Source organism: Corvus brachyrhynchos, unplaced genomic scaffold, assembly GCF_000691975.1.
Source record: "Corvus brachyrhynchos isolate BGI_N302 unplaced genomic scaffold, ASM69197v1 scaffold14, whole genome shotgun sequence".
Lineage (NCBI taxonomy): Eukaryota > Metazoa > Chordata > Aves > Passeriformes > Corvidae > Corvus > Corvus brachyrhynchos.
Window position 1 is genome coordinate 19,023,418 of NW_008239110.1, and position 9,627 is coordinate 19,033,044.

Sequence of the window (9,627 nt, forward strand, 5' to 3'; positions counted from 1 at the left end):
CACCTCAAAGAGGCCAGTTCAAAACACCTCACCGAAGTTGGGGATTCTTGAGCTGCAGTCACATTCCCGGCCCTCAGTGAAACCGCCCACTCTGACCCTCAGGAGCAGTGCCAGGCAAAGCGATGCCTCCAGATCCAAGAGCTACAAGTCTGCCACAGGGCTGGAACTGCTGGAAAGCCGGGCTGTGATGCAATCCTTTGGCAATCACTGGCTATGCTGCAGTAAAACTTGCCTGGCTGTGCCACTTGTGCCTTCTATATCCCTTGCTTTGAAGAATGCCATGTGCAGACTCAGTGAAAGGGAAAACATTTCCCTTCCCAGGAGATTTCAACAGCAAGTCTTGGATATTCTCTTGGCTATAAAAATAGAAAACACTGCTTGGTGGTGGTGATGCCCAGTTTCTTCAGACCTCTGTTCCTCACACAATGTTTTCTCAAAGTCTTACCTGAATCTCCCTCACTGCAGTTCAAGCCTATTCCTCCTTTTTTAATCAGCAAAATCATGAAGAATAGCACGATGTTTTCCTCTTTGCAGCCACGTTAGTATTAACAGATAATTACCGTCTAATGAAATGGAATGGGATTTAGAAATATCAGCCATTAAGAGCCTTCAGCTGAAAGGGAGCTGAAGTATGACAAAACCTGCTCTCTTAAATGTAGTATTTCAGGATTTAAACGGATTCACACTGTTAAATTGAAATTCCACAGCAAATGGAATTCTAGGCTTGCAAAACAACTTCCTCCCATTTATAAATCATATCACTTTGCATGTATTTGAATGCTCAAACATCTATTTAGTCCCTGGAATTATTTGTTCTTTCATTAATGGAGACTAGATGAAAGCTGCAGATACCAGCTAATAGTGATTGAACATAAAGTAAAACCCCTTTTATTGTACAGGATCTGCAGCCTGAGCACCATGGCAATAATCTAATGATGCCAAAACTTGGATGCCCTTCAAATGCTCCAGAACAATAGGTGCTGCCAGCATGACCTACACGAGGCACCACTGGCTGAGAAGCCAGGCTCTGAAGTTGCACTTTAACTCTGTGGCCAAGGCAGGACAAGGGAGCACCCTGGAAGGGCTGTGCATGCACTGAGCTGGGCAAGGGGCCAGTGCTGCTCAGGCTCAGCCTCCTGGGGCTCCTTCTGGTTTTGACCCTCTGAAGTCCAGCTGCCCGAACTCAGGAAAAGGTAAATTGGAGTGCTTGTCAGGGTATTCCAGAGCAGGGAAGCCCAGCACCCCCCAAGGACTCCAGCAAGACTTGCCCAGCAGTGAAGCTCATAAACATCTCCATTTGCAGAACTTGCACATTTTGAAGTTGACAGGGGCTCAGTCTGGGTAAGGGGTGTGAGATGAAAGTTGTCCCTAAAGCTGCTCCTGCACTTTGGAGCCTTGTCAGGGCCAAGCGTGCAGCACGCTGTGGACAATTAAATGCACTGATTGTGTGCACTCAGCTGTGCATCAGCAACCCCTTTAGAAAAAATGTCCAGCTTCCGTCATTTGACACCAAAACCCAAATTGCTTGAAAGGCTGGTGGGATTATTCAATGCATGTGCCATAAAATCCACACATACTCTGTGTAGCATGAAACTAAAAAAACCACTGCAAGCAAAAAGTGATTTCTTGCACTAATATATCGAGTAGATTCAGTGCTTTCAGAGGGTTTGTAGGAATGGGAAAGGATAGGGAAAATAACGCAACCAAAATGTGGTGTAGTTAATTTCCTGACTATTATTTCCCTCCTTTCCACCAAATGGTTGCATTCACCAAGTACCTAGTTTCCTGAACAGAAATCTTGTTAATTCTGAGTTGTGGAGAAAGGGTTGACCACGAAGAAAAAATGTGAGAACATTACAAACCATTCACTGACTGAGATCATAAAAGAAGAGAAATGGACAGGGAAAAGGCCAAGTTCTTCAACAGTGAGACATTTCCAGCTGTACCACAGTATTTATTTTAGTTTAAACAGATGGCTCAATGAATTAATGAAATGAAGGTGCATAAGTCAGGACCCCCCAGGAATACTGCCCTCTACCTACTATCATCACGTAAGTCTGCATATTTTTCAAAAGCCTAAGTGGTCACAGCCTTTATTAATCCTGTTTCAAAGTAAAGACACTTCCACTCCTTAATGAAAGAGTGCTTACAATTGAGATAAATACTGGATTTGCAGCATGACCCTCCTATCTATTGATATGACACTATTATCTCATGTTCTGTAAAATAAGCAGGGTCTCCTCAACTACTTTTTAACACATTTCTGTTTTGCTATCAAATCAAGACAAGAAAAAAGCATTCCTGTTTGTAGCGGACAGAAACTTGGGTCCTTTCCTTGCCAGCTTATCCAGCATTTATCTTCTCTCTCTGTTTTGGTGGTAATTATCACTTTTGAATGCAAGAAACCTGAGGGGAAAAGCAACCTCTCTTTCCTTGCCATGGAACATACTTCAAGGCTTTCGGTTTTTCTGGCCAGACTCCCATCCCAGATTTTTGGAGCTCCAGTGGGGCTTGCCCTACTATTACAACTGCCAGCAGAGTGTATTGTAATAAGTTACAGTGTCCAACTACAGTTGAGTAATCCACCTTTAGAAACAAAGGCCCTTTCCAGAGCTTTTTCCTCTCATGCCTGATAGTGCCAGCCCCAAAAATAAAATAATCAAAGTTGCCTTTCCAAGATATATGACTGAAAAACATGATTTTACAGAAGTACTTTAAAAATCCCCAAACCCTCAAAACTTAGTCCCACCATAAATACAGACTATCTTTCAACTACTGAGTCACAGGTAGGTGACAGCTAAACTTTTAAGATTCTGCTTGAGGACTGGACATTGTCAAGGCAGTCTTACATAGATTAACTCTCAGGCTGTCCACAAGAGAAATATTAGTATCTTCAGCTAAAGACAGGGAAATTGAGGTGGAGGTTCAATTTACCTGAGGTCATGCCATAAATCACCGGAGCAGCACAGTTAAAACTGAATAGCCATGGGCTCATGAGTTCTGGAGAAAGATTCAGGGTCAGGAGTTTTGCTCCAGTTAGAGATTTATGACAGAGGAGATAATGAATAAAACATCTTCACTGCAATTTTCTTCTCAAAGAATGGTTGTTATGCACCAACACTGATCTAAGTGAGTCTTACAGATGCTATTTTGGAGGAAGAAAAAGGCAACTAATAATAGTACACGCAACAAAGAGAAAGAAAGGAAATATATGATCATCTAATTTAAATAGATCCAGAAGAACTTATATTTTGTTCCATCACACTGCTTGTAAGATAAAACTAAGCTTTTCCATGAGAGAGAGAGAGAAAAAATAGACAATCTTTGTAGTGAAATCACATGGGCATACCAAACAGAGCTGCCTAACTTCTTGTTTTCTGTAAAACCCTATGCATTATTGAGCATCCCTATTGTGTCTCCCAATCCTTATCTTTTCTACACTAACAATTCCAATCCCTTGCACACTTTTCATAGGTTCCTAAATCTCTTGTCATGCCCACTGCTGTTCCCCGAACCATATTCAGCTTGTCTGCCAGCTCCAGTATGCAGTGCCTAAAACGAAAGCAAAGCTGCTGAAGCTTCACCAGCATAATTTGGGAAGAAGTAATAATCTTCTGATCTTGCACACTTCACCTCTGCTAATATCATTCAGATGACCCTTTTTATCAAACAGTTATAGTGTGTTGATGATTCACTTAGTTTGCCTTTGAACCTGTCACCTCTCACATTTTTCTGCAATAAAACTGAAAAGCCACTTTATATTTTTGTCTTTGGTTCCTTCTTCCTCTAGCACAAATCTTATTGGCTCCTATTTTACGGTTTTGCACCATTACTTCCATTTTCCAACATAATTTTTAATTCTGATCACGTCCTACGAACAGCCTGCAAACTCCTGGTGTCACGCACACATTTTATAAATACTCCTACATCGTCCAGCTCATTAATGGAAATAGTGAATAGAAATGACAGAGAACTGACCTCAGGGACCTCACTTGCAATATCTCCCTGGTATGATAACTAAACTTGGATAACTCTTTTTTGAATGCAGCTTTTCTTTTTCAATTAGTTATGCATCAACTCCTCGTGATAGTTTCATCTAGACCATATTTCCCCCCCCCTCTGGTTATAAAAAATATCATATAAGACAGTATCAAAAATCTTACTGAAATGAAAAGTCACGACACTTTTTATGTACTCTTATTGACTTAGACCAGTTTTACTGCCAAATAAGTGAATTCATTCGAATAGCCAACATCAATATTTTTCATCTTTTGATTTTTCCCTAAAAATGGTCTTTAAATAAGCACAGAAGTTCTTTGTGAAAAACTGTCAACAGTTTCAGTATTTCCTGTGACAATGTAATTCTATGCTTTTCAATATTTTCAAAATCACTCCTGGTATTTTTTAGTAAATACTGATAAAATACAGCTAATGAATTAGGTCATTGACTATTTAGACAACAGTTTCAGATTAAAGTTAATTAATCTGATTTCCGTTGAAAGTCACAAAAACAGCTGTAAATCAAACCCAGCAAAGTGGAAACAAATAATCATTTCAACATCTTCTGACAAAGTGTTTTCTTGGTTTTCAACAGCACTAAGAGCCCAGATCACAACTTTGAATTTAACTTTCCAAAGCATTTCCAAATGCTTTTCTTCCTAGAGCAGATACTTCAGCAACTTAGGACAGAAGAAGCAAAAACTACTTCTACTCACACCTTTCTAGTCAAAAAAGTTGGAATGGCAGTGCCAAACCGGCTGCCAACCTGCCTACACAAAATAGACCACCTTCAAAAGGGCCGATGTAAAACAAGGCAGCTACATCAATATTTGCACAGATTTGTCCAGGAGTGAGTAAGTTCTTTGAGTTACAGGAGGCACGAGTGCCTGGAGAAGTGAATCACCCCCGGGGATGGACGGCAGGGTGTCCGTCAGAGAGATAAGCAGCGCCTGATGCCCATGCAGCTGGCATGCTGCCACCCATCCCATTTCTCCATTTCAGCTGCAGTTTTACACAGGAGGCAGGAGGCCAGCAGGGAACTGAGGGTGGCTGGGAGGGAGAATGGGAGCAGCACCACAAATTGCGTGTCCTTCCAGGAGTCCTTAATCCTGTGTGACATGTGCCACTGCTTACAAATCCACGTAGAGCCAGGCCTGTTTTCCACACTGCTGCACTGTGCAGACAGACTGTGTGCCCTGCTCAAGCACTTTTCTGCTGGTATTGCACAGGTTCAAATGGCAGAAAATGCTCTTTTCCTCTTTCTGACTGAGTTCTTACTCAATTTACAGGATTCAATCTGACCCTATGAGACGTATTCCTGACAAGAAACTCCAGTTCACACCAGAATTCTGCAAGTGAGGTTAACCAGCATTCAGCTACAGTTGCAGGCACAAACACATGCATCTTCAATTTGGAAGCTGTGCTGGTCCATTGCTGGGTCCTAAGAAAGCAAATATCTAACTTTAGCTAATTCTAGCTCTAGGAAAATACAGCAGCACTCTGGAAAAATATACCAACAGTTCAAACAAATTAGGAATAGATTTCTTCAATGATACAATATATTTCCAGTATGTTTTACCACACATTCAAAACAAAAAAGGAACAAAACTATATATATATATTAAAAAAAAAAAAGATAACACAAAACATTCACAGATGTTACAGCACTGATCTTAGCGTGGGAAACTGGTGGAGTTCAAATGACTCAATGAAGCAACCTCATCCTACAAAAAGACCAAACCTTCCTCTCCTTATAAAATGTGTCTTTAGGACAAGCATGAGCTAAATATTAGGTGGCAAGGCCTTGTATGTACATTCAAGCTGGAAGATACTTGAGTCTTACAGCTTTCTTCTCCTAGGTTTTCATGGCTCAGGAGAAATCTTTGTTGATAGTGGTGCTGGTAATGGCTTTCAGCATTACTTGTTCTGTATTGCCTTCTGTTTCACTGGCGTGAAAAAACAGTCAGTCCTAAGCAGTGTTAAAAATATTAACTCTCCTGATGAAGCAAACTGAATCAAGCTGTTGCTAGATGATAGCATAAACCATCAGGAAATTGTATCTTAGACCATGTCTACACAGGTCTCTGTCCTCCAACACAGAACTTGACCAACAATCAGAACCTGAGAATTATCAGACAATTTTTTTCCCTGTGAATTCAGGCTACTCAGGGATCTAATGGGAGGCAGCCAAGTCTGTAACTCTTGTCCCACAAACCTGATGTCAAAAACACTGCCTCAAGCAAGTCTCAGCAAGAGCCAGGTGCCCAGGTTCCCAAACATGACTTGAAAACCCATATTATTGTGTTGACAAAGAGTAAAAAGGGCAAAATGCCAGAGACACTGAATTCAAAAAGCTGCCATTGAGGGCTTTTTCTTCTTTCAGAGAAAATCTAACCCTGACTGAAAGAATAGCAAGGAAAAACAACTGTAACTACCACTTCAACCGAGTGTGAGGCAAAAGCACTGTCTAGAGCTTCCACCCTCCTTCCCAGTGCTGGCTCAGTGACTGGCATTCATCCCTGGGGAGCAGGAAGCCTGAGCCCTGGTCCTGCTCAGTACCAACCCACGAGGAGGGTGCCCTGGGTGCCCCTGCTCTGTGGAGTGAGGACGCCCTGCTGCCTGCTGACTCTAAGGGCAGCCCACCACCTTCTCATCCAAACCTTTGGATACAGGCAACAAATTAGGAGTTTTGGGGTCTAAACTGGGAGTCCTGATGTTTCCTTGGGAGAATAGGGCCTGCAAGGTCCAGTGAAGCTACACCCTTCATTGGGAAGCAAGCCAGTGCAGAGCCACATGTTGTTCCACATCTTCTGTGTGCCTGTGCACATCTGTGATGCATCACCAAGGAAAGCCACCCCGGGATATTTATGGCTCTGTAGTTCTGTCTCAGTTAACAGAAGAGCCATTTTCAGTCACCCTCCGTTGTAATCCAGACTTGTTTAGCTCTGCTCGCACTGATGCTTAAGGAGCAGGGATGTCAGGAGCCCTTGGCCACACTGCAGAGCACATTGATGGCCCCTTCTGCCCTTTCCCTGATGTCACTTTTTTATTATGACATTATACCAAACCACAATGGGGATTAACCACCCCTGTATAAGCTTGTTATAGGCTTATGCAGGCTGCTGGAGCCTGACTTTGGATGGCATTTGTTTTAATGAGCCTCAGGCCGATGTCACTATTACACCCATGATGGTATATCCCCATCAAGCGCTAAAATGAATGCAGAACATAGCATGAAGTTGCTTTATACAGTGTTTATACAAAGGTGTCAAAATCCTGATGACCCACACTGAAAAAAGCTGGCTGATGATGCAATGGCAAAATAAAAACATTGAGGTGAAACTAAGGGAATAATTACTGTCCATAAAAAAACCAGCACTGCCAAATGAGTAACACTTGGTGATGATAACTACTTGCATGTACTCTGAAGCACTCACCTGCAGCAATGGATGTGCAAAGGCTTAACTTGTGCACATTAAAGCACACAGTGCAAGCAAGGGAGCAAACCAGCCTAATCTACTTACCAAAAATTTGTGAGGGGAGAAAGAAGATTTTCTTCAAGTTATACAGTTGTGCAGTGCTGAATTAGCTATGTCTAGCTGTAGATTAATAGCAGGATATTCAACACTGAAGATAGCCCCCAGAAAAAGATGGAAATCAGTATTTCTTTGTTTTAACTGCTAGCTGAGGCAATGAACTTAGGATAAGCAGCTGAATGCAAGGACAACCTGTTCTAGTCACCTCTGTAAGAACTAGAGCGACAAGAGATATTAAAAAACTGATTCGTGAGAAATCTGTACTAATTCTCTTTGCAACTCACAGACAATTTCATTGGAACTCTCTCACTATTATTTAACAAAACCAAGTGTCTTTAACATGGGCAGAAAAATAAGTATGGACTGACCAAGAAGAAAGTTAAGCCAGCACCGAGCGTCTTAGCTCCACTTATTAACTTCATCACCAAAAGACATGGCGAGGCCTGCGCTGACTCAGAAAATGTGTGAAAAGAGGTTCCTCAGTCGAACATGTCCACAGAACTTCATTAACTCTCCTTCTGATCCCAGAACAGTAGGACCTAAGCCAATACATTCTGCAACAATTTCCTTCCCAGCTAATGCAGGCAGACGTACTGACTCTGCCACGTGCACTCCAGCATGCTGGTGAATGTAAGTCTGGTGAAAAATTTCTACATAATAGAGAAATAATGGTAATACTGGGCTACCTTTTTTTTTCTTTTTCCTTTAATACCTGCATTTTATGTGACTATGGAGTTTTCAAACAGCTATATCATAACAGTCTGTTGCAAGCGTATTGGGTGTTTCAGTTTGCCAGACCTGTCATAATAAATTAATTACAGGATGTTGCAGAAGTGGCTGAGTTCCAGCAGCATCTTGCACAGTTTAATATAGACCTATTTCCCCATTTCGATGTATTTGTGGTTAGATAAATCCTCAGAGAATTTACAGCTGCTACACACTAGTTTATTACACTCCCTGTCTTTGCAGGCAACATAAATGCAACAAAAATTTCAAGTCTGCTCAGAGCATAGATTTTACTGATATTGCTTTACCGGTGTGGAAACACTTTTTCTGCTAAAAGTGGCATCTGCAGTTTCTGCTGATTGTTTGCATTTGAGCATTACACTGGACTTGTAAAATTGCTTGTCACAGCCAAACGTAATGCAAATTCATTTGGCTTGACAAAGTCCTCACAATCAATCAGGTGGACGAAGTTTTAGATGAAATGCAGAGCTGATATCTTTATCTATGGCTGCAAGATAGAAAATATTTTCCCAATCTTTAAAGTTAGTATACACTAATTGCAGCCATGATGTTGCCTAATCCTTGCTGCTTTTGCTGGAGCTTTGAGTATAGGGGTCCATCTACTCTGAGCAGCTTGCAGGACTGGGACTCCAGATAAACATCTCACTGCTGGTAAACAGACCCTTCTGAAGGGGAGGGCAGCAAGGAAACTGCATACAACAGATGAACAAAAGACAAAACTCTTTCCAAAACCACTGTGAGCAGAACACATCCATGTGTAAGAAAGGGATCATATGATATTAAATGTTTAAAAGAGCAGGTCTTGGTGTGAAGTTCCAACCTCTGCTGCAGCTGTTTTGTGCCAGATGAAGAAGCTGGAGAGGACTGAATTGAGGCAGAGGTGCCTATTGCAACAGCCAACAACTATAAAGGTGCCTCCTGAAGACCTGTATCAGAAATCAGGGAATGAAATCTTCATCTATCCCAACAGCTCTGCAAGCCATAGGCTATGTGGAACTTTGTAGGCTGTAGCTCAGAGTCAGAACACAGAGAGCTAAGAGTTACTGGAGAGACACAGAATGTTGTTCATGGGTTCTGAGAGTTCATCCAGAAAGCTTCTGTAAATGGCACAAAACAAATGTTTTAAAAAGTGAAGTGGTTAAATATCTGAATTTCTGAAGTCTAAAAAACATGACTGAAGCGACCAAAGCTTTGCTATAATGCACCTACACACTATCTTCTGTTCCTTCTTCTTAAGTTCCAATTTCTAATTGCCACATTTTTGCAAGACTCCCCTAGGCAGCAGCTTTCTTCTCAAAGTTGCTTATTTCCCTCTCTCAGAGCTGCTCTTGTTTCTATTCCCTAC